This window comes from Arachis stenosperma, chromosome 9 (assembly GCF_014773155.1).
Source record: "Arachis stenosperma cultivar V10309 chromosome 9, arast.V10309.gnm1.PFL2, whole genome shotgun sequence".
NCBI lineage: Eukaryota > Viridiplantae > Streptophyta > Magnoliopsida > Fabales > Fabaceae > Arachis > Arachis stenosperma.
The window spans coordinates 46,168,955-46,195,543 of NC_080385.1; the positions used below are offsets into that span (position 1 = coordinate 46,168,955).

Sequence of the window (26,589 nt, forward strand, 5' to 3'; positions counted from 1 at the left end):
AAGTATTTCCATTCGCTTATCTGAAATTCTCACCAATGGAATACATAAGTATCTCTATCTTTATCTTTATGTTTTATTCATCATCTATACCCATTTGAGTCTGCCTGACTAAGATTTACAAGGTGACCATAGCTTGCTTCATACCAACAATTTCCGTGGGATCGACCCTTACTCGCGTAAGGTTTATTACTTGGACGACCCAGTGCACTTGCTGGTTAGTTGTGCGAAGTTGTAGTGATCACAATTTCGTGCACCAAGTTTTTGGCGCCGTTGCGGGGGATTGTTTCGAGTATGGACAACTGACGGTTCATCTTGTTGCTTAGATTAGGTATTTTTCAGAGTTCTTAAGAATGAATTCTAGTGTTTCAAGGTGATGTTCTTATCATCACCAAAGCTGATTGATTCTCATCAATTTAGCTCTTGAATGCAATGTCCTGCTGAAGCTTGGCTAGCCATGTCTAATTCCTTTAGACTAAAGCTTTAGACTAACATTGCATGATCCCTGGAATTCTCATTAAGAATTTTGATACCTTTATTTTCTTTTCCACTTAATTTTCGAAAAATCCAAAAAAAAAAAACTACAAAATCATAAAAACCAAAAATATTTTATGTTTCTTGTTTGAGTCTAGTGTCTAATTTTAAGTTTGGTGTCTTGCATGCATTGTTTATTTGATCTTGGTTCCATTTTCAAGTCAATAATACAGGGAACTGAAGATTCAGTACATGCAACAGAGGAATTATACAGAAAAAGCTGGGCGTTCAAAACGCCCAGTGAAGAAGGAAATCTGGCGTTTAAACGCCAGCCAGGGTGCCTGGTTGGGCGTTTAACGCCCAAAAAGGTAGTGCATTGGGCGTTAAACGCTAGAATGTGCACCATTCGGGGCGTTTAACGCCAGGATGGCACAAGAGGGAAGATTCTGTTTTTAATTCAGATTTTTTTCAAGTTTTCAAAGTTTTTCAAAATCAAATCTTTTTCAAATCAAATCTTTTCAATCAAATGTTTTCAAAATCAATTTCTTTCCTTTTTCAAAGATACTTGCTAACAATTAATGATTTGATTGAACATTTCAAGTATGTTGCCTTTTCTGTTGAGAAAGGTTTAATGTTTGAATCATATCTTTTCTTGTTAGCCAAGTCATTAATTTTAAAATCAAATCTTTTTAAAATTGTTTTCAAATCATATCTTTTCAATCACATCTTTTTAAAAGCATAATTTTTCAAACATATCTTTTTAATCACATCTTTTTCAAAAATAGTTTTCAATCATATCTTTTTCAAAATCTTTTTCAAAAATCACTTGATTTCTTTCCCACTTTTAGTTTTCGAAAATTATCAATCAGTTTTTCAAAATGTTTTTAAAATCTTTTTAATTTAATTTTCGAAATTTCTTCCCCTCTTCTCACATCCTTTTATTTATGGAGTAACACTCCTCCTCAATGCACAATTCGAACTCTATCTCACTAAGTTCGAATTCTTCTACTTCTTCCTTCTATTTTTCTTTTCCTCTGACACCTCAAGGAATCTCTATACTGTGACATAGAGGATTCTATATTTTCTTGTTCTCTTCTCTTTCATATGAGCAGGAACAAAGACAAAGGCATTCTTATTGAAGCTAACCCTAAACCTGAAAGGACCTTGAAGCGAAAGCTAAGAGAAGCTAAGGCACAACTCTCTATAGAGGACCTGACAGAAATCTTCAAAGAAGAAGAACCCATGGCAGCCGAAAATAACAACAATGCCAACAATGCAAGGAAGGTGCTGGGTGACTTTACTGCACCTACTCCCGACTTCTATGGGAGAAGCATCTCTATCCCTGCCATTGGAGCAAACAACTTTGAGCTTAAGCCTCAATTAGTTTCTCTAATGCAACAGAATTGCAAGTTCCATGGACTTCCATTGGAAGATCCTCATCAGTTCTTAGCTGAATTCTTGCAAATCTGTGACACTGTCAAGACTAATAGGGTTGACCCTGAGGTCTACAGACTTATGCTATTCCCTTTTGCTATAAGAGACAGAGCTAGGACATGGTTGGATTCACAACCTAAAGAAAGCCTGAACTCATGGGAAAAGCTAGTCAATGCCTTCTTGGCAAAGTTCTTTCCACCTCAAAAATTGAGTAAGCTTAGAGTGGAAGTCCAAACCTTCAGACAGAAGGAAGGAGAATCCCTCTATGAAGCTTGGGAAAGATACAAACAATTAATCAGAAAATGTCCTTCTGACATGCTTTCTGAATGGAGCATCATAGGTATTTTCTATGATGGTCTCTCTGAACTGTCCAAGATGTCTTTGGATAGCTCTGCTGGAGGATCTCTTCATCAGAAGAAGACGCCTACAGAAGCTCAAGAGCTCATTGAAATGGTTGCAAATAACCAATTCATGTATACTTCTGAAAGGAATCCTGTGAACAATGGGACAAATCAGAAGAAAGGAGTTCTTGAGATTGATACTCTGAATGCCATACTGGCTCAGAATAAGATATTGACTCAGCAAGTCAATTTGATTTCTCAAATTCTATCTGGAATGCAAAATGCACCAAACAGTACTAAGGATGCTTCATCTGAAGAAGAAGCTTATGATCCTGAGAACCCTTCAATGGAAGAGGTGAATTACTTGGGAGAACCCTATGGAAACACCTATAATTCTTCATGGAGAAATCATCCAAATTTCTCATGGAAGGATCAACAGAGACCTCAACAAGGTTTCAACAATAATAATGGTAGAAGAAACAGGTTTAGCAATGGCAAGCCTTTTCCATCATCTTCTCAGCAACAGACAGAGAATTCTAAGCAGAACCACTCTGACTTAGCAACCATGGTCTCTGATCTGATCAAAACCACTCAAAGTTTCATAAATGAAACAAGGTCCTCCATTAGAAACTTGGAGGCACAAGTGGGACAGCTGAGCAAGAAAGTTACTGAACTCCCTCCTAGTACTCTTCCAAGCAATACAGAAGAAAATCCAAAAGGAGAGTGCAAGGCCATCAACATGGCCGAATTTGGAGAGGAGGAAGAAGCAGTGAACGCCACTGAGGAAGACCTCAATGGGCGTGCACTGACCTCCAATGAGTTCCCTAATGAGGAACAATGGGAATCTGAGGCTCAAAATGAGACCATAGAGATTCCATTGGACTTACTTCTGCCTTTCATGAGCTCTGATGAGTATTCTTCCTCTGAAGAGGATGAGTATGTCACTGAAGAGCAAGTTGCTAAATACCTTGGAGCAATCATGAAGCTAAATGACAAGTTATTTGGTAATGAGACTTGGGAGAACGAACCTCCTTTGCTCACCAAAGAACTGGATGACTTGTCTAGGCAGAAATTACCTCAAAAGAGACAAGATCCTGGGAAGTTTTCACTACCTTGTACCATAGGCACCATGACCTTCAAGAAGGCTCTGTGTGACTTAGGGTCAAGTGTAAACCTCATGCCTCTCTCTGTAATGGAGAAGCTAGGGATCTTTGAGGTGCAAGCTGCAAGAATCTCACTAGAGATGGCAGACAATTCAAGAAAACAAGCTTATGGACTTGTAGAGGATGTTCTGGTGAAAATTGAAGACCATTACATCCTTGTTGATTTCATAGTCCTAGAGACTGGGAAGTGCATGGATGAATCCATCATCCTTGGCAGACCCTTCCTAGCCACAGCAAAGGCTGTGATTGATGTGGACAGAGGAGAATTGATCATTCAAGTGAATGAAGAATCCTTTGTGTTTAAGGCTCAAGGATATCCCTCTGTCACCATGGAGAGGAAGCATGAAGAGCTTCTCTCAAGACAGAGTCAAACAGAGCCCCCACAGTCAAACTCTAAGTTTGGTGTTGGGAGGCCACAACCAAACTCTAAGTTTGGTGTTGAACCCCCACATTCAAACTCTAAATTTGGTGTTGGGAGGTTCCAACATTGCTCTGAGCATTTGTGAGGCTCCATGAGAGCCCTCTGTCAAGCTACTGACATCAAAGAAGCGCTTGTTGGGAGGCAACCCAATGTTATATTTTATCTATTTTCCTTTGTTATTTTATGTTTTCTGTAGGTTGATGATCATGAGAAGTCACAAAATCAATTGAAAAAGCAAAAACAGAATGAAAAACAGGAAGAAAAACAGCACACCCTGGAGGAAGAACCTACTGGCGTTTAAACGCCAGTAAGGCTAGCAGATGGGCGTTTAACGCCCAGTCTGGCACCATTCTGGGCGTTTAACGCCAGAAAGGGGCACCAGACTGGCGTTAAACGCCAGATATGGGCAAGCACTTGGCGTTAAACGCCAGAAATGGGCACCAGCCTGGTGTTTAACGTCAGAATTGGCTCAAAACGCATTTTTGCATGCCATTTGGTGCAGGGATGACTTTTCCTTGACACCTCAGGATCTGTGGACCCCACAGGATCCCCACCTACCCCACCACCCTCTCTCTTCTTCTTCACCCATTCACCAATCACCTCAACACCTCTTCCCCAAAAACCCTTCACCTATCAAATCCCATCTTTCTCTTCACCACTCACATCCATCCTTCATAAAACCCCACCTACCTCACCATTCAAATTCAAACCACTTTCCCTCCCAAACCCACCCATAATGGCCGAACCACAAAGCCAACTCCCTCTCCTCCGTTTCTTCTTCTTCTACTCTCTTCTTTCTTCTTTTGCTCGAGGACGAGCAAACCTTTTAAGTTTGGTGTGGTAAAAGCATTGCTTTTTGTTTTTCCATAACCATTTATGGCATCCAAGGTCGGAGAAACCTCTAGAAAGAGGAAAGGAAAGGCAAAAGCTTTCACCTCCGAGTCATGGGAGATGGAGAGATTCATCTCAAGGGTGCATCAAGACCACTTCTATGAAGCTGTGGCCTTGAAGAAGGTGATCTCCGAGGTCCCCTTCAAACTCAAAAAGGGTCAACTTTGATCAAAGGTTGGACCAAGCCCTCTTAGACACCTGTGAAGAGGGCGCCCAATGGAAGAGAGATTCAAGAGGGAAGCTGGTTCAACTGAGAAGGCATGACCTCAAGCCCATCACTAAGAAAAGGATGGAGCAAGCATGAGGAAATTCCTCATCATGAAATCCCTGAGATGCCTCAAGGGATGCACCTTCCTCCACAAAACTACTGGGAGCAAATCAACACCTCCCTAGGAGAATTGAGTTCCAACATGGGACAACTAAGGGTGGAGCACCAAGAACATTCCATCCTCCTCCATGAAATTAGAGAAGATCAAAGAATCATGAGAGAGGAGCAACAAAGGCAAGGGAGAGACATTGAGGAGCTCAAGCACTCCATAAGACCTTCAAGAGGAAGAACAAGCCGCCATCACTAAGGTGGACCCGTTCTTTAATCTCCTTGTTCTTTATTTTTCTGTTTTTCGAAAATTTATGCTTATGTTTGACTATGTTTGTGTCTTATGATCATTAGTGTCTTAGTGTCTATGCCTTAAAGCTATGAATGTCCTATGAATCCATCACCTTTCTTAAATGAAAACTGTTTTTAATCACAAAAGAACAAGAAGTACAGGATTTCAAATTCATCTTTAAAACTAGCTTAATTAGTTTGATGTGGTGACAATACTTTTTGTTTTCTGAATGTATGCTTGAACAGTGCATATATCTTTTGAATTTGTGGTTCATGAATGTTGGCTCTTGAAAGAATGATGAAAAAGGAGACATGTTACTGAGGATCTGAAAAATCATAAAAATGATTCTTGAAGCAAAAAAAAAAAAAAGGGCAGTGAATACAAAAAAAAAGGGAGAAAAAGAAAAAGAAAGAAAAAGAAAGAAATAAAGTTGTGATCCAAGGCAAAAAGAGTGTGCTTAAGAACCCTGGACACCTCTAATTGGGGACTCTAGCAAAGCTGAGTCACAATCTGAAAATGTTCACCCAATTATGTGTCTGTGGCATGTATGTATCCGGTGGTAATACTTGAAGACAGAGTGCTTTGGGCCACGGCCAAGACTCAATAAGTAGCTGTGTTCAAGAATCATCATACTTAACTAGGAGAATCAATAACACTATCTGGATTCTGAGTTCCTAAAGAAGCCAATCATTCTGAATTTCAAAGGATAGAGTGAGATGCCAAAACTGTTCAGAGGCAAAAAGCTAAAAGCCCCGCTCATCTAATTAATACTGATCTTCATAGATGTTTTTGGAATTCATTGCATATTCTCTTCTTTTTATCTTATTTGATTTTCAGTTGCTTGGGGACAAGCAACAATTTAAGTTTGGTGTTGTGATGAGCGGATAATTTGTACGCTTTTTGGCACTGTTTTTAGTATGTTTTTAGTGTGATCTAGTTAGTTTTTAGTATATTTTTATTAGTTTTTAGTTAAAATTCACTTTTCTGGACTTTACTATGAGTTTGTGTGTTTTTCCGTGATTTCAGGTATTTTCTGGCTGAAATTGAGGGACCTGAGCAAAAATCTGATTCAGAGACTGAAAAGGACTGCAGATGCTGTTGGATTCTGACCTCTCTGCACTCGAAGTGGATTTTCTGGAGCTACAGAAGCCCAATTGGCGCTCTCTCAACGGCGTTGGAAAATAGACATCCTGGGATTTCCAGCAATATATGATAGTTTATACTTTGCCCAAGATTTGATGGCCCAAACCGGCGTTCAAAGTCACCTTCAGAATTCCCAGCGTTAAACGCCGGAACTGGCACCAAAATGGGAGTTAAACGCCCAAACTGGCACAAAAGCTTGGGTTTAACTCCAAGAAGAGTCTCTACACAAAAAATGCTTCAATGCTCAGCCCAAGCACACACCAAGTGGGCCCAGAAGTGGATTTTTATGTCATTTACTCATCTTTGTAATTCTTAAGCTACTAGTTCCCTATAAGTAGGACCTTTTACTATTGTATTTTTAATCTTTGGACATCTAGTTCTTAGATCAAATCTTGGTTTTTCTGGTTCCCTCTCTGGGGCCGAAGCCAATGATCACTTTTGTTCTTATGTATTTTCAACGGTGGAGTTTCTACACACCATAGATTAAGGTGTGGAGCTCTGCTGTACCTCGAGTATTAATGCAATTACTATTGTTCTTCTATTCAATTCAGCTTGTTCTTGTTCCAAGATATCACTTGTTCTTCAACTTGATGAATGTGATGATCCGTGACACTCATCATCATTCTCACCTATGAACGTGTGACTGACAACCACCTCCGTTCTACCTTAGATTGAGTGAATATCTCTTGGATTCCTGATACACGACGCATGGTTGATCGCCTGACAACCGAGCGCTCGCCTGACAACCGAGCGCTCGCCTGACAACCGAGCCAGCCATTCTGTGAGATCAGAGTCTTCGTGGTATAGGCAAGAACTGATGGCAGCATTCAAGAGAATCCGGAAGGTCTAACCTTGTCTGTGGTATTCTGAGTAGGATTCAATGATTGAATGACTGTGACGTGCTTCAAACTCCTGAGGGCGGGGGGTTAGTGACAGACGCAAAAGAATCACTGGATTCTATTCCGGCCTGATTGAGAACCGACAGATGGATAGCCGTGCCGTGACAGGGTGCGTTGAACATTTCCAATGAGAGGATGGGAGGTAGCCACTGACAACGGTGAAACCCTTGCATAAGCTTGCCATGGAAAGGAGTACGAAGGATTGGATGAAGACAGTAGGAAAGCAGAGAGACGGAAGGGACAAAGCATCTCCATTCGCTTATCTGAAATTCTCACCAATGGAATACATAAGTATCTCTATCTTTATCTTTATGTTTTATTCATCATCTATACCCATTTGAGTCTGCCTGACTAAGATTTACAAGGTGACCATAGCTTGCTTCATACCAACAATCTCCGTGGGATCGACCCTTACTCGCGTAAGGTTTATTACTTGGACGACCCAGTGCACTTGCTGGTTAGTTGTGTGAAGTTGTAGTGATCACAATTTCATGCACTAATGACATATATAACTGATATATGATTTCTGAGCTAGAGAACACACAGCCTGTGAGTTTTGAGCTTAATTGTATGGTTACATCAAACCATAAATTTCATTCCTGTGTGTTTCGCACTTCTTTTTTATGCTTGCAATGTTTACTTTGTTTTAATCTATATGTCCAATTATAGAATATAGATACATACCAAGAGATGATTGAGGCCATTATTTGTATTTGTGCTCACTTGTCCCAAATAAACCTACCTTTTATGCCATCCTTATTAGCCCCCTTGAGCCTTTTAAACCCCCTTCTATTTCATAACCACATTACTAGCCTTAAGCAGAAAAACAAAATAAAAATCCCAAGTTGAATCCTTGGTTAACTTAAGATAGATATTGTGTATAATTTAAGTGTGGGGAATTTTTATGGGAACATGGGATGATAGAAAAAAGTAGGGAATTAAATTGAATAAGTTATTTAAAAATTTGGGAAGCATGCTCATGTGAAATAAAAACAATTAAATTACCATGTGCATTGAAAAAAAAATATTTTTAGTATTTAAATAAGGGGATACAAAATTACCCCAATGCAATTATAAAAAATCAATGCACATGGGACAAAAGTCAAAAATAAATTTGGTGCATGAGCATGTAATACAAAAGTGGAAAATTTGCGTAGCTAGGTAAAGAACTTTGAAATTGTATAAAGTGTGTATATGTTAGGTGAGATCTTAGACTAATCAAGGATTCACTTTGTTAGCTCACTTAGTCTTATATATACATCCTTACCCTTACCTTAGCCCTATTACAACCTGGGAAAAGACCTCATAATTTTTGTATGTCTATATTCCATAATTATTGATTGGTTAGATGAAGAACAAAGTTCTAGAAAGCATGACTAGAAAAGAAGAGAGTGATTAACCCCAAACACTGAGTGATTAGAGAGTAAACACAAAATCCAGTGAGGATTCAATGGCTCATTCTCATATATCCATGTTTAATTATTAATTGTCTTGCAAGTTGTGAACTATCTTAACTCAACTCAATTGTGACTGTGCTTTAATATGATTTGGCCTTAATTGTACATATATGATTCCTTGAAGATATGAATTAATTTAACTACATGTAAGCTTTATATACAAGTGAATAATAACTAGAATTGCATGACTCATTTAGGTAGCTTGCATTTAGGATAGATTGCATTGCATAAGTGATGGACGAAATTGTGATTCTTGATTAGTGGCTCCTTGGCATGTGCCAAAAAGTTAAACTAACTCAACTAACTGATTACTTCCTTTTCACAATTCCGTTCAACTAACCAGCAAGTGTACTGGGTCGTCCAAGTAATACCTTACGTGAGTAAGGGTCGAATCCACAGAGATTATTGGTTTGAAGCAATCAATGTTATTTTATTAATCTTAGTCAGGATGTGAAAGAAAATTGTTTGGGCTACTTGAACAATAGAGTTATTTGTTTATAAAGGATTATGGAATATATGGGAATAATAAAGAATACTAGCGTTACTTGATTTGCAGCACTGGGGAATATGTTGGAGTTTTGGAGATGCTTTGTCCTTTGAATTTCTACTTTTCCTTGAAGTCCTCTTCTCACACGCCTGGTTCCTTCCATGGCAAGCTCTATGTAGGGTGTCACCGTTGTCAATGGCTACTTCCCATCCTCGCAGTGAAAGCTAATGCACGCACTCTGTCACAGTACGGCCAATCACCGGTTGGTTCCCGCTCCTACTGGAATAGAATCCCTCTTTTGCGTCTGTCACTAACGCCCAGCAGGTTAAAGTTTGAAGCACATCACAGTCATTCAATCCCGGAATCCTACTCGGAATACCACAGACAAGGTTTAGACTTTCCGGATTCTCATGAATGCTGCCATCAATCCGGCTTATACCACGAAGATTCTGTTGGGGAATCTAAGAGATATTCATTCAATCTGATGTAGAACGGAGGTGGTTGTCAGGCACACGTTCATGGGTTGAGGAAGGTGATGAGTGTCACGGATCATCACCTTCTCCACAGTTAAGCGCGAATAAACATCTTAGATAAGAACAAGCGTGTTTGAATGGAAAACAAAGGAATTGTATTAAATCATCGAGACGCTGCAGAGCTCCTCACCCCCAACAATGGAGTTTAGAGACTCATGCCGTCACAAAGTATGAAATTCAGATCTGAAAAATGTCATGAGGTACAAGGAATGTCTGTAAAAGTTGTTTAAATAGTAAACTAGTAGCCTAGGTTTACAGAATATGAGTAAACTAAGATAATTGGTGCAGAAATCCACTTCTGGGGCCCACTTGGTGTGTGCTGGGGCTGAGACTAAAGCTTTCCACGTGTAAAGGCCTTTCTTGGCGTCAAACTCCAGGTTTTGACGTGTTTTGGGCGTTCAACTCCGGATCATGACGTTTTTCTGTCGTTTAACTCCAGACAGCAGCGTGTACTTGGCGTTCAACGCCAAGTTACGTCGTCAATATTCGCGCAAAGTATGGACTATTATATATTGCTGGAAAGCCCTGGATGTCTACTTTCCAACGCCGTTGAGAGCGCGCCAATTGGACTCCTGTAGCTCCAAAAAATCCATTTCGAGTGCAGGGAGGTCAGGATCCAACAGCATCAGCAGTCCTTTTTCAGCCTAAGTCAGATTTTTGCTCAGCTCCCTCAATTTCAGCCAGAAAATACCTGAAATCACAGAAAAACACACAAACTCATAGTAAAGTCCAGAAATATGATTTTTGCCTAAAAACTAATATTATTTTACTAAAAACTAACTGAAACATGCTAAAATCTACATGAAATTACCCCCAAAAAGCGTACAAAATATCCGCTCATCACAACACCAAACTTAAACTGTTGCTTGTCCTCAAGCAACTAGATGAATAGAATAGGTTCTAACAGAAATTAAGAAGTAATAATATTTTAGAGTTTTAAATGAAGCTCAGATTCTTATTAGATGAGCGGGGCTTGTAGCTTTTTGTCTCTGAACAGTTTTGGCATCTCCCTGTATCTTTTAAATTTCAGAATGATTGGCATCCTTAGGAACTCAGAAATCAGATAGTATTATTGACTCTCCTAGTGTAGTATGTTGATTCTTGAACACAGCTATTTATGAGTCTTGGCCGTGGCCCTAAGCACTTTGTCTTCCAGTATTACCACCGGATACATAAATGCCACAGACACATAACTGGGTGAACCTTTTCAGATTGTGACTCAGCTTTGCTAGAGTCCCCAGTCAGTGGTGTCCAGAGCTCTTAAGCACACTCTTTTGCTTTGGATCACGACTTTAACCACTCAGTCTCAAGTTTTTCACTTGGACCTTCATGACACAAGCACATGGTTAGGGACAGCTTGGTTTAGCCGCTTAGGCCTGGATTTTAATTTCCTTGGGCCCTCCTATCCATTGATGCTCAAAGCCTTGGATCCTTTTTACCCTTGCCTTTTGGTTTTAAGGGCTATTGGCTTTTTCTATTGCTCCTTCTTTTTCTATATACTCTTTTTAGATCATACTTTTTTTTTTTTTTGCTTTTTCTTGCTTCAAGAATCAATTTCATGATTTTTCAGATCATCAATAATATTTTTCGTGTTCCTCATCCTTTCAGGAGCCAATATTCATCAAATTCAAAGTACAATTTATGCACTGTTCAAGCATTCATTCAGAGAACAAAAAGTATTGCCACCACATATAATTAATTATAAATTTTATTATTAAGAACTCGAAAAATATAGATTACTTCTTTATTCTAAAATAAAATCTACTACTTTATTCATGCCTGATGATGATGAGAAAAATAAACTATAGCTTAATTGGAAATAAAATCAAAATAGACATACTAATTACTACTAAATATCTCCTAAGGTGAATTTCAATAAAATAAAAGCGCTATTACTAAATTAAAGCAGGAAAATTGGAACTCAGCAACCTGTTGTTTTGAGGAGTGGATGCTCCTCTAATTATTCTGAGTGTGGTTCAAGGATTAATTTTTGGCGCTTCAGCTCCCTTATATCACGCCCTTGCTCTTCCTGTTCCTTGAGCAGTTTGCAGAGCATGCTGCTTTGATTATTCTGTTCTTCCTTTATTTGGTCCATAGCTTCTTGCAATCTGGAAATAGAAGCCTCAAGATGTTCCCAATATTCGAATTGGGGCAGTTCTGGGAGGGCTTCTTGTGCTCTCCTCTTGGTTGAATCATCTTGTTGCTGTTGTCTGACCATTGATATTCCAGTAATGGGCTTTTCAATTAGGATATATTCAGTTATTCCCATCTTTACTCCAGCATCTTTGCAAAGCATACAAATTAGGCTTGGATAAGCCAATTTGGCGTCCGTAGAATTCTTGTTTGCAATTTTGTATAGCTCACATGAGATCAGCTGATGGACTTCCACTTCTTTTCCTAGCATGATGCAGTGAATCATGACAGCTCTTTTGATGGTAACTTCAGAACGGTTGCTGGTGGGTAATATGGAACAACTAATAAAATCCAGCCAGCCTCTAGCTACTGGTTTTAGATCTTCTCTTTTGAGTTGAACTGGGTTGCCAGTTGTACTGGTAGTCCACTTGGCTCCAGGAACGCATATATCTTCCAAGATCCTGTCCAATCCTTTATTGATCCTCATCATTCTCCTATTAAAGGAGTCTGGATCATCCTTCAGTTGAGGAATCTTGAATATCTCCCTGATCTTGTCAGCATTGGTATGAATGATCTTTCCTCTGACTACGGTCTTATGATCAAAGATAGCTGCTCCAATGATTCTTTGCCTTTCTGTCTGCCATAGATTAGCATAGAATTCCTGAACCATGTTCCTTCCCACTTTCGTTTCAGGATTGGCCAGAATTTCCCAATTCCTGTTTCGAATCTGCTCTTGGATCTCCGGATATTCATCTTCTTTCAGATCAAATCTGACTTCCGGGATCACTGATCTGTGACTCATTATCTTGTAATAATGATCTGAATGTTCTTTAGTTAAGAACTTCCCTTGATTCCAGAGGGGTTTTGGATTGCTCTTTTCCTTGCCCTTTTGGGTGGTTTGCTTTCCTCTAGGGGCCATGATCAAGAGACACAATAGTTTTTGTGATCACGGGTAAAACACACCAAACTTAGAGCTTTGCTTGTCCTCAAGCAAAAGAGAAGAAAGAAGAGGCAATGAAGGAGAGCAGGTGTTGGATGGTGTTGAGGAGGAAGTCGCCGAACACAAGATATAGGGAGGGGGGGTGGGTAAATTTCGAAAAATAAGAAAGAGATAAGATAGAAGATATGATTTTAAAAGATATGATCAGAAAAAGATATAATTTTTAAAAGAAAAAGATATGAATAAGAATTTAAAAGACAAATCTGAAAAATTTAATTTTGAAAAAGATTTTTTTAAAAAGATAGTTGAGTTTTGAAAACAAATTTTAAGAGAGTTTGATTGGATTGAAAATTAATTTGTCCTTTATGGATTAAGATACCTTTGATATTTTGAAAAAGGGATTTTAGAAATTAGGATTTTTAGAACTCTAATTTGGGATGAGAAATTATAATTTGAAATATGTTGATGCAAGAAATCATGAATTGAAACATAAAAATTTGGAAAAAATATAAAGAAAAATGAAATTGTACCTCCTCCCACCATCCTGGCGTTAAACGCCCACATGGTGCATGGTTTGGGCGTTTAACGCCCATGTGATGCTTATCCTGGGCGTTCAACGCCCATGTGATGCTTCTTTCTGGCGTTGAACGCCAGGAAGTCCTTCTTTACTGGGCGTTTTTCTAAACGCCCAGAATGCTAGCAGATTGGCGTTAAACGCCCAGAAGGTGCATCTTTCTGGCGTTTAACGCCCAGAAGATGCTCCTTTCTGGCGTTTAACGCCCAGAAGGCTACCCTTACTGGCGTTAAACGCCCAGTGGGTGCTTCTTTTGGGCGTTTAACGCCCAAAGTGTTTCTTACTGGCTTTTTCATGCCAGTGAACTTCCAAATTTCTCTGTAATTCTTGGGACTTCAGTAAATTTGTTATTTCACCTTTTGAAGATACTTAGACCTAAACCTGTAAAGAAAGAAAATTTATTTAATTAGTAATTAAACTTTGTATATGGCTGGGTTGCCTCCCAGCAAGCGCTTCTTTAATGTCATTAGCTGGACTGTTACTGAGTTTTTAATTAAGTCTCAGTCTTGAGCACTCTTGCTCAAAATTTCCTTCAAGATAGTGTTTGACTCTTTGTCCATTAACAATGAACTTTTTGTTGGAGTCACTATCCTGAAGTTCTATATATCCATATGGTGATACACTTGTAATTACATATGGACCTCTCCACCGGGATTTCAATTTCCCAGGGAATAATTTGAGCCTTGAATTAAATAATAGAACTTTTTGTCCTGGCTCAAAGACTCTGGATGACAATTTCTTATCATGCCATTTTTTCGCTTTCTCTTTGTAAATCTTTGCATTTTCGAAAGCATTGAGTCTAAATTCCTCTAGCTCATTTAACTGGAGCAATCGTTTTTCTCCAGCTAGCTTGGCATCAAGGTTCAGGAATCTGGTTGCCCAATAGGCCTTATGTTCCAGTTCCACTGGCAAGTGACATGCCTTTCCATACACAAGCTGGTATGGAGAGGTCCCTATGGGGGTCTTGAATGCTGTTCTGTATGCCCACAGGGCATCATCCAAGCTTCTTGCCCAATCCTTTCTACGGTTAATTACAGTCCGTTCCAGGATTCTTTTGAGTTCTCTATTTGAGACTTCAGCTTGCCCATTAGTTTGTGGATGATATGGAGTAGCCACCCTGTGGTTGACTCCATAACGTACCAGAGCAGAGTAAAGCTGTTTATTACAGAAATGAGTGCCCCCATCACTGATTAACACTCTAGGGATACCAAATCTGCTGAAAATGTGTTTCTGGAGGAATTTTAACACTGTTTTAGTGTCATTAGTGGGTGTTGCAATAGCCTCCACCCATTTGGATACATAATCCACTGCCACCAGAATATAAGTGTTTGAGTATGATGGTGGGAAGGGTCCCATGAAGTCAATGCCCCATACATCAAACAACTCAATTTCCAAGATTCCTTGTTGAGGCATAGCATAACTGTGGGGCAGGTTGCCTGATCTCTGGCAACTATCACAGTTAAGCACAAATGCTCGGGAATCTTTATAGAGAGTAGGCCAGTAGAAGCCACTCTGGAGGACTCTTGTGGCTGTTCGTTCACTTCCAAAATGTCCTCCATACTGTGATCCATGGCAATGCCAGAGGATCTTCTGTGCTTCTTCTTTAGGCACACATCTACGGATTACTCCGTCTGCACATCTCTTAAAGAGATATGGTTCATCCCAAAGATAGTATTTTGCATCTGTGATTAATTTCTTTGATTGCACCTTACTGTACTCTTTGGGTATGAATCTCACTGCCTTGTAGTTTGCAATGTCTGCAAACCATGGCACTTCCTGGACGGCTAGTAATTGCTCATCCGGAAAGGTTTCAGAAATTTCAGTGAGGGGGAGGGACGCCCCTTCCACTGGTTCTATTCGGGACAGGTGATCTGCTACTTGATTTTCTGTCCCTTTTCTGTCTCTTATTTCTATATCAAACTCTTGCAGAAGCAGCACCCACCTAATAAGTCTGGGTTTTGAATCCTGCTTTGTGAGTAGATATTTAAGAGCAGCATGATCAGTGTATATAATCACTTTTGATCCTACTAAGTAGGATCTGAATTTGTCAATGGCGTAAACCACTGCAAGTAGCTCTTTTTCTGTGGTTGTGTAATTCTTCTGTGCATCATTTAACACGCGGCTGGCATAGTAAATGACATGCAGAAGCTTGTCATGCCTTTGTCCCAACACTGCACCAATGGCATGGTCACTGGCATCACACATTAACTCAAATGGTAATGTCCAGTCTGGTGCAGAGATGATTGGTGCTGTAACCAATTTAGCTTTCAGAGTTTCAAATGCTTGCAGACACTCTTTGTCAAAGATAAACGGCGTGTCTGCAGCTAGCAGGTTGCTCAGAGGTTTGGCAATTTTTGAAAAATCCTTTATAAACCTCCTGTAGAACCCTGCATGTCCCAGAAAGCTTCTGATTGCCTTAACATTAGCAAGTGGTGGTAATTTTTCAATTACCTCTACTTTAGCTTGGTCCACCTCTATCCCCTTGTTCGAAATTTTGTGCCCAAGGACAATTCCTTCAGTCACCATAAAATGACATTTTTCCCAGTTTAAAACTAGGTTAGTCTCTTGGCATCTTTTCAGAACAAGTGCTAAATGGTTAAGGCAGGAGCTGAATGAGTCTCCAAATACTGAGAAGTCATCCATGAAGACTTCCAGAAATTTTTCCACCATATCAGAGAAAATTGAGAGCATGCACCTCTGAAAGGTTGCAGGTGCATTGCACAGGCCAAATGGCATCCTTCTGTATGTAAATACTCCAGATGGGCATGTAAATGCTGTTTTCTCCTGATCCTGGGGATCTACTGCAATTTGATTATAACCTGAATATCCATCCAGGAAGCAGTAGTATTCATGACCTGCTAGTCTTTCTAGCATCTGGTCTATGAATGGTAAAGGAAAATGATCCTTTCTGGTGGCTGTATTGAGCCTTCTGTAATCAATGCACATACGCCACCCTGTAACTGTTCTTGTAGGAACCAGTTCATTTTTTTCATTATGAACCACTGTCATGCCTCCTTTCTTTGGGACAACTTGGACAGGGCTCACCCAGGGGCTGTCAGAAATAGGATAAATAATCCCAGCCTCTAGTAATTTAGTGACCTCCTTCTGCACCACTTCCTTCATGGCTGGGTTCAGCCGCCTCTGTGGTTGGACCACAGGCTTGGCGTCACCTTCCAATAGGATCTTATGCATGCATCTGGCTGGGCTAATGCCCTTAAGATCACTGATGGACCACCCAAGAGCTGTCTTGTGTGTCCTTAGCACTTGAATTAGTGCTTCCTCTTCCTGTGGCTCTAAGGTAGCGCTTATAATTACAGGAAAGGTATCACCTTCTCCCAGAAATGCATATTTCAGGGATGGTGGTAATGGTTTGAGTTCGGGTTTTGGAGGTTTCTCCTCTTCTTGAGGGATTTTCAGAGGTTCTATTATCTTCTCTGACTCCTCCAAATCAGGCTGAACATCTTTAAAGATGTCCTCTAGCTCTGATTCCAAACTCTCAGCCATATTGACCTCTCTTACCAGAGAATCAATAATATCAACACTCATGCAGTCATTTTGGGTGTCTGGATGTTGCATTGCTTTGACAACATTCAACTTGAACTCCTCCTCATTGACTCTCAAGGTCACTTCCCCTTTTTGGACATCAATGAGGGTTCGGCCAGTTGCTAGGAAAGGTCTTCCTAGAATGAGAGTTGCACTCTTGTGCTCCTCCATTTCCAGCACCACAAAGTCAGTCGGAAAGGCAAATGGCCCAACCTTGACAATCATGTCTTCAATCACGCCTGATGGGTATTTAATGGAGCCATCAGCAAGTTAAAGACATATCCTGGTTGGTTTGATTTCTTCAGTTAAACCAAGCTTTCTGATAGTAGATGCAGGTATTAGGTTGATACTTGCCCCAAGATCACATAAAGCTTGCTTGGTGCAATTACCTTCTAATGTGCATGGTATCATAAAGCTCCCAGGATCTTTAAGCTTCTCAGGTAAGCTTTTCAGAATGACTGCACTGCATTCTTCAGTGAGGTAAACCTTTTCAGTCTCCCTCCAATCCTTCTTATGACTTAAGATCTCTTTCATGAACTTAGCATAAGAAGGTATTTGCTCAAGTGCTTCTGCAAACGGAATCTTTATTTCAAGAGTCCTAAGATAGTCTGCAAAGCGAGCAAATTGCTTATCCTGTTCCGCTTGGCGGAGTTTTTGGGGATAAGGCATTTTGGCTTTGTATTCCTCAACCTTAGTTGCTGCAGGTTTATTACCTACAGAAGTGGGTTGGGAAGCCTTTTTGGAAGGATTGTTATCAGCACTTGTATGTGACTGATCACCCACTGGCGTTTGAATACCAGGGGTGGAAGCTGGGGTGGCGTTAAACGCCACCTCCTTGCTTGTTATTGGCGTTTGAACGCCAGAACCATGTTCCTTTTGGGCGTTCAACGCCAGATCCATGCTTGTTTCTGGCGTTGAACGCCAGGAATGAGCATGGTTTGGGCGTTCAGTGCCAGCTTTATCCCTTTCTGGGCTCTGCCTGTCCTCAGAGGGATTTTGAGTAGCTATTTGTTCATTTCCTGTCTTCTTGCTGTTTTGAAGTGAGGTATTTAATGTTTTCCCACTTCTTAATTGAACTGCTTGGCATTCTTCTGTTATTTGTTTTGACAGTTGCTTTTCTGTCTGCTTTAATTGCACTTCCATGTTCCTATTAGCCATTCTTGTTTCCTGTAATATTTCCTTGAACTCGGCTAGTTGCTGAGTTAGAAAATCTAATTGCTGATTGAATTCATTAGCCTGATCCACTGGACTGAGTTCTGCAGTTACTGTTTTAGCTTCTTCCTTCATAGAGGATTCACTGCTTAGGTACAGATGCTGATTTCTGGCAACTGTATCAATAAGCTCTTGAGCTTCTTCAATTGTTTTTCTCATGTGTATAGATCCACCAGCTGAGTGGTCTAGAGAAATCTGAGCTTTTTCTGTAAGCCCATAGTAGAAGATGTCTAATTGCACCCATTCTGAAAACATTTCAGAGGGGCATTTTCTTAGCATCTCTCTGTACCTCTCCCAGGCATCATAAAGGGATTCATTATCTCCTTGTTTGAAGCCTTGGATGTTCAGCCTTAGCTGTGTCATCCGTTTGGGAGGGAAATAGTGATTCAGGAATTTTTCTGACAGCTGTTTCCATGTTTTTATGCTGTTCTTAGGCTGGTTATTTAACCACCTCTTAGCTTGATCTTTTACAGCAAATGGAAACAGTAGTAATCTGTAGACATCCTGATCCACTTCCTTATCATGTACTGTATCAGCAATTTGCAGAAATTGTGCCAGAAACTCTGTAGGTTCTTCATGTGGAAGACCGGAATACTGGCAGTTTTGCTGTACCATGATAATGAGCTGAGGATTCAGCTCAAAGCTACTAACTCCAATGGAGGGTATACAGATACTACTCCCATATGAAGCAGTAATGGGGTTAGCATATGACCCCAGAGTCCTCTTGGACTGTTCATTCCCACTTGCTTCCATGATTGAATACAAGTTGAAAATTTATAGTTTGAAATATGGTGATGGAATAAATAAAAATGGAATAAATAAAAAGAAGAAAAAAATCGAAAAAGTAGTTGGAAAATATAAATTTTTTTTTTTAAAAAAAAAATAAAAAAAAAATAAAAACGAAATTAAATAAAAGAAAGTGGAAATATTTTGAAATTGAAAATTGAATTTTTAATGTAAAATTTTCGAAAAAGTAGTTTTAAAAATAGTTAGAAAATAAAAATTTTTTTTTTGAATTTTGAATTTTATGATGAAAGAGAAAAACGCACAAAAGACACAAGACTTAAAATTTTTAGATCTAATGCTCCTTATTTTTCGAAAATTTTTGGAGGGAAAACACCAAGGAACACCAAACTTAAAAATTTTAAGATCAAGACACAAGAAAAACTCAAGAACACTTTGAAGATTCACAAGAACACCAAGAACACAAGAAAGAACACCAAACTTAAAATTTTTAGAAAATCAACACAAGTTTTCGAAAAATAAAGAAAAATTAACAAGAAAACACCAAACTTAAAGTTTGGCACAAGACTAAATGGAGAAAAATTGTTTTTGAAAAAGGTTCCAAAGCGTAAACCCAATTGGATTAAATATAACACTTGTTTGAAAAAAAGCACAATAAAAACAAGAAAAGACTCAGAACAAGAAAAATTAAAGATCAAACAAGAAAAATAGACAAGAACAACTTGAAGATTAAGGAAAAACAAAGGACACTCACACGAAAATTTCAAAGAAAAATATAAAAGATGCAATTGACACCAAACTTAGAACAAGACACTAGACTCACGAAAATTAGCAATTAATTAAGAGAAAAATAATAAATTTTGAAAAGAAATTTTTGAAAAGAAACTATCCTATCAATATTGATTTAATGACTCTATAACAATAAAAATAAGAATAAAAATAAAAATAAATTATTCCTAATCTAAGAAATAAAATAAGCCTTCAATTGTCCAAACTCAATAATCCCCGGCAACGGCGCCAAAAACTTGATGGACGAAATTGTGATTCTTGATTAGTGGCTCCTTGGCATGTGCCAAAAAGTTAAACTAACTCAACTAACTGATTACTTCCTTTTCACAATTCCGTTCAACTAACCAGCAAGTGTACTGGGTCGTCCAAGTAATACCTTACGTGAGTAAGGGTCGAATCCACAGAGATTATTGGTTTGAAGCAATCAATGTTATTTTATTAATCTTAGTCAGGATGTGAAAGAAAATTGTTTGGGCTACTTGAACAATAGAGTTATTTGTTTATAAAGGATTATGGAATATATGGGAATAATAAAGAATACTAGCGTTACTTGATTTGCAGCACTGGGGAATATGTTGGAGTTTTGGAGATGCTTTGTCCTTTGAATTTCTACTTTTCCTTGAAGTCCTCTTCTCACACGCCTGGTTCCTTCCATGGCAAGCTCTATGTAGGGTGTCACCGTTGTCAATGGCTACTTCCCATCCTCGCAGTGAAAGCTAATGCACGCACTCTGTCACAGTACGGCCAATCACCGGTTGGTTCCCGCTCCTACTGGAATAGAATCCCTCTTTTGCGTCTGTCACTAACGCCCAGCAGGTTAAAGTTTGAAGCACATCACAGTCATTCAATCCCGGAATCCTACTCGGAATACCACAGACAAGGTTTAGACTTTCCGGATTCTCATGAATGCTGCCATCAATCCGGCTTATACCACGAAGATTCTGTTGGGGAATCTAAGAGATATTCATTCAATCTGATGTAGAACGGAGGTGGTTGTCAGGCACACGTTCATGGGTTGAGGAAGGTGATGAGTGTCACGGATCATCACCTTCTCCACAGTTAAGCGCGAATAAACATCTTAGATAAGAACAAGCGTGTTTGAATGGAAAACAAAGGAATTGTATTAAATCATCGAGACGCTGCAGAGCTCCTCACCCCCAACAATGGAGTTTAGAGACTCATGCCGTCACAAAGTATGAAATTCAGATCTGAAAAAATGTCATGAGGTACAAGGAATGTCTGTAAAAGTTGTTTAAATAGTAAACTAGTAGCCTAGGTTTACAGAATATGAGTAAACTAAGATAATTGGTGCAGAAATCCACTTCTGGGGCCCACTTGGTGTGTGTGCTGGGGCTGAGACTAAAGCTTTCCACGTGTAAAGGCCTTTCTTGGCGTCAAACTCCAGGTTTTGACGTGTTTTGGGCGTTCAACTCCGGATCATGACGTTTTTCTGTCGTTTAACTCCAGACAGCAGCGTGTACTTGGCGTTCAACGCCAAGTTACGTCGTCAATATTCGCGCAAAGTATGGACTATTATATATTGCTGGAAAGCCCTGGATGTCTACTTTCCAACGCCGTTGAGAGCGCGCCAATTGGACTCCTGTAGCTCCAAAAAATCCATTTCGAGTGCAGGGAGGTCAGGATCCAACAGCATCAGCAGTCCTTTTTCAGCCTAAGTCAGATTTTTGCTCAGCTCCCTCAATTTCAGCCAGAAAATACCTGAAATCACAGAAAAACACACAAACTCATAGTAAAGTCCAGAAATATGATTTTTACTAAAAACTAACTGAAACATGCTAAAATCTACATGAAATTACCCCCAAAAAGCGTACAAAATATCCGCTCATCAATAAGATTCCACCATTTTACGTTTACTCTTTTCTCTTGGATTTAGCATGAGGACATGCTATTGTTTAAGTGTGGGGAAGTTGATAAACCCCTATTTTATGATTCATCTTGTGCTTAAATTGAGTGTTTTTATCAACTCTTCACCCACTTATTCATATGAATTTGTATGGTTTTACAATTCCTTCCTTATGATATGACATATGAGAAAACATGTTTCCTATGCTTTAAAAATATTAAATTTAATTATCCTTTATTACCATTCGATGCCGTGATTTGTGTGTTGAGTACTTTCAGGTTTTATAGGGCAGGAATGACTTAAAGGATGAAAAGGAAACATACAAAAATGGAAGGAAAGCACAAAATGGAGTTATTGAAGAAACTGGTAGTGACGCGTCCGCGTGAACGACGCAAACACGTGCTTTGCGAAAAGTGGCATCTGTGCAAACGCGTGCATGGTGCGAACGCGTGGCTCATGCAAAACACAGATGACGCGGACGCATGACTGACGCGACCGCGTGGAAGAGCAACACTCCAGATGACGCGACCGCGTGACCCACGCAAACACACGACATGCGCGATCTGCAGAAATTGCAGAAGTCGGCCCCAGCAACTACTGGCCCCTTTTTGGTCCAGATCCAAGCCCAGAGAACACAGATTAAAGGCTATAAATTAGGGAATCCATCCATTCATCAATATAGAACATTCATACATAGTTTTAGGTTTATATGTAGTTTTTAGAGAGAGAGGCTCTCTCCTTTCTCTTAGGATTTAGGATTAGGATTCTTCTTAAAGGATTTAGGATTTGTTCTTCTCAATTTCCAGGTTTAATATTCCTTTTATTTATTTTCTCAATTTGGTTTATGAACTCTTTATGTTTAGATTAATCTTCTATTTAATACAATTTGAGGTATTTCAGACTTATGATCACTTTCTTTTATTTATTATATAAATAATTTAGATTTTCCCCTTTTGGCTTTGGTTGAGTAATTGGTAACTCTTGAGTTATCAAACTCAACAGTTGATTAATATTTGAAGTTTGCTGGTTGATTTGGATCCCTCTAAAGCTAGTCTTTCCTTAGGAGTTGACTAGGACTTGAGGAATCAAATTAATTGGTCCACTTGACTTTCCTTTATTTAGTAAGGGTTAACTAAGTGGGAGCAACGGACAATACTCATCACACCTGATAAGGATAACTAGGATGGGATTTCCAATTCTCATACCTTGCCAAGAGTTTTCTAGTTATTAATTTATTAATTCCTGCAATTTATTTCTCTTGTTCAAACCTTTTCAAAAACCCAAAAATACTGTTTTCCATAACCAATAATGAATCATACTTCCCTGCAATTCCTTGAGAAGACGACCCGAGGTTTGAATACTTCGGTTTATAAATTTTATTGGGTTTGTTAATTGTGACAACCAAATATTTGTACGAAAAGATTTTCTGTTGGTTTAGAAGCTATACTTACAACGCGATCATATATTTGTGAATTTCTTTACCGATAGAAAATCCATTCGTCACAGTACAAGAGAACAATGAGAATATCATTGTTGCTTAAGATACTGCTACAACACAGGAAAATAATGAGAATCCTCCTCAACCCCAACCTATATAGCAAGCTTAACAACCTCAAGAAGTACCATTAAGGAGATCCAATAGAAAAAAAATTCATCTATGATCTCAAACAAGCTTCCCGTCAATGGTATCACAAGTTCCATCAAGTCATTACCTCATATGATTTTGAGGTCAATATTATAGATGAATATGTATACCGCACGTTCAGTGGGAGTAAATACTTTCTTGGTCTTATATGTTGATGACGTTCTACTTGCAGTAACGATATAAGCTTGTTGAATGAAACTAAGAAATTTCTATCGAACAAATTCGAAATGAAAGATCTTGCTGATGTCTCTTTTGTATTTGAAATCGTGATACTTAGAGATTACTCTCAAGGTATTCTTGGATTATCACAAAAGAACTATATCAAAAATTTTTTTAAGTAGATATGGCATGGAAAGTTGTAAACTAATGGACACACCGGTAGTTAAAGGAGACAAGTTCAGTTTCAAGCAATGTCCTAAAAATGATCTTAAGAGGACATCAATACATGATAAACTGGTGCGTGGAATTGTGATCATCAATGGCGCCATCAACATGGTACGCTCAATTGCAATCTCAACTCTTTATCACAACTTCGCACAACTAACCAGCAAGTGCACTGGGTCGTCCAAGTAATAAACCTTACGCGAGTAAGGGTCGATCCCACGGAGATTGTTGGTATGAAGCAAGCTATGGTCATCTTGTAAATCTCAGTCAGGCAGATTCAAATGGTTATGGATGATTTATGAATAAAGCATAAAATAAAGATAGAGATACTTATGTAATTCATTGGTAAGAATTTCAGATAAGCGTATGGAGATGCTTTGTCCCTTCCGTCTCTCTGCTTTCCTACTGTCTTTATCCAATCCTTCTTACTCCTTTCCATGGCAAGCTGTATGTTGGGCATCACCGTTGTCAATGGCTACAGTCCCGTCCTCTCAGTGAAAATGTTCAACGCGCTCTGTCACAGCACGGCTAATCATCTGTCGGTTCTCAATCAGGTTGGAATAGAATCCAGTGATTCTTTTGCGTCTGTCACTAACGCCCAGCCTTCAGGAGTTTGAAGCTCGTCATAGTCATTCAATCCTTGAATCCTACTCAGAATACCACAGACAAGGTTTAGACCTTCCGGATTCTCTTGAATGCCGCCATCAATTCTAGCTTATACCACGAAGATTCTGATTAAGGAATCCAAGAGATATCCACTCAATCTAAGGTAGAACGGAGGTGGTTGTCAGGCACACGTTCATAGGTGAGAATGATGATGAGTGTCACAGATCATCACATTCATCAAGTTGAGGAACAAGTGATATCTTAGAACAAGAACAAGCTGAATTGAATAGAAGAACAATAGTAATTGCATTAATACTCGAGGTACAGCAGAGCTCCACACCTTAATCTATGGTGTGTAGAAACTCCACCGTTGAAAATACATAAGAACAAGGTCTAGGCATGGCCGTGAGGCCAGCCCCCAAAACGTGATCAAAAGATTCAAAGATCTAAAGATGATAATACAATAGCAAAAGGTCCTATTTGTAGAGAACTAGTAGCTTAGGGTTTACAAAGATGAGTAAATGACATAAAAATTCACTTCCAGGCCCACTTGGTGTGTGCTTGGGCTGAGCATTGAAGCTTCTATGTGTAGAGACTTTTCTTGGAGTTAAACGCCAGCTTTTGTGCCAGTTTGGGCGTTTAACTCCCATTCTTGTGCCAGTTTCGGCGTTTTACGCCAGAATTCTTGAGTTGACTTGGAACACCTGTTTGGGCCATCAAATCTCGGGCAAAGTATGGACTATTATATATTTTTGGAAAGCTTAGGATGTCTACTTTCCAACGCAATTGAGAGCGCGCCAATTGGGCTTCTGTAGCTCCAGAAAATCCACTTCGAATGCAGGGAGGTCAGAATCCAACAACATCTGCAGTCCATTTCAGCCTCTGAATCAGATTTTTGCTCAGGTCCCTCAATTTCAGCCAGAAAATACCTGAAATCACAGAAAAACACACAAACTCATAGTAAAGTCCAGAAAAGTGAATTTTAACTAAAAACTAATAAAAATATAATAAAAACTAACTAAAACATACTAAAAACATACTAAAAACAATGCCAAAAAGCGTATAAATTATCCGCTCATCACAACACCAAACTTAAATTGTTGCTTGTCCCCAAGCAACTAAAAATCAAATAAGATAAAAAGAAGAGAATGTGCAATGAATTCCAAAAACATCCATGAAGATAAGTATTAATTAGATGAGCTGGGCTTTTAGCTTTTTGCGTCTGAATAGTTTTGGCATCTCACTCTATCCTTTGAAATTCAGAATGATTGGCTTCTATAGGAACTCAGAATCCAGATAGTGTTATTGATTCTCCTAGTTAAGTATGATGATTCTTGAACACAACTACTTTATGAGTCTTGGCCGTGGCCCAAAGCACTCTGTCTTCCAGTATTCCCACCGGATACATACATGCCACAGACACATAATTGGGTGAACCTTTTCAGATTGTGACTCAACTTTGCTAGAGTCTCCAATTAGAGGTGTCCAGGGTTCTTAAGCACACTCTTTTTGCCTTGGATCACAACTTTATTTCTTTCTCTTCCTTTTTTTTCTTTCGTTTTTTTTTTGAATATTCACTGCTTTTTCTTGCTTCAAGAATCATTTTTATGATTTTTCAGATCCTCAGTAACATGTCTCCTTTTTCATCATTCTTTCAAGAGCCAATCATTCATGAACAACAAATTCAAAAGACATATGCACTGTTCAAGCATACATTCAGAAACCAAAATATTGCCACCACATCAGAATAATTAATCTGTTATAAAATTCAAAATTCATGCAGTTCTTCTCTTTTTCAATTAAGAACATTTTTCATTTAAGAAAGGTGATGGATTCATAGGACATTCATAACTTTAAGGCATAGACACTAAGACACTAATGATCATAAGACACAAACATAGATAAACATAAGCATGAAACTTCGAAAAACAGGAAAATAAAGAACAAGGAAATTAAAGAACAGGTCCACCTTAGTGATGGCGGCTTGTTCTTCCTCTTGAAGATCTTATGGAGTGCTTGAGCTCCTCAATGTCTCTTCCTTGCCTTTGTTGCTCCTCTCTCATGATTCTTTGATCTTCTCTAATTTCATGGAGGAGGATGGAATGTTCTTGGTGCTCCACCCTTAGTTGTCCCATGTTGAAACTCAATTCTCCTAGGGAGGTGTTGATTTGCTCCCAATAGTTTTGTAGAGGAAAGTGCATCCCTTGAGGTATCTCAGGGATTTCATGATGAGTGGGATCTCTTGTTTGCTCCATCCTTTTCTTAGTGATGGGCTTGTCCTCATCAATGAGGATGTCTCCCTCTATG

At 39.1% G+C, this 26,589-nt stretch overlaps 1 non-coding gene across 1 annotated transcript; it reads right to left on the bottom strand.

Annotated features, from left to right (window-relative positions):
• Window positions 1–2,118: 2,118 nt before the first annotated feature.
• On the bottom strand, window positions 2,119–2,226 carry LOC130952525 (small nucleolar RNA R71). The gene has a single exon (XR_009074704.1). It is a non-coding gene; the product is annotated as a small nucleolar RNA R71 (small nucleolar RNA).
• Between the last annotated feature and the right edge of the window lie 24,363 nt (window positions 2,227–26,589).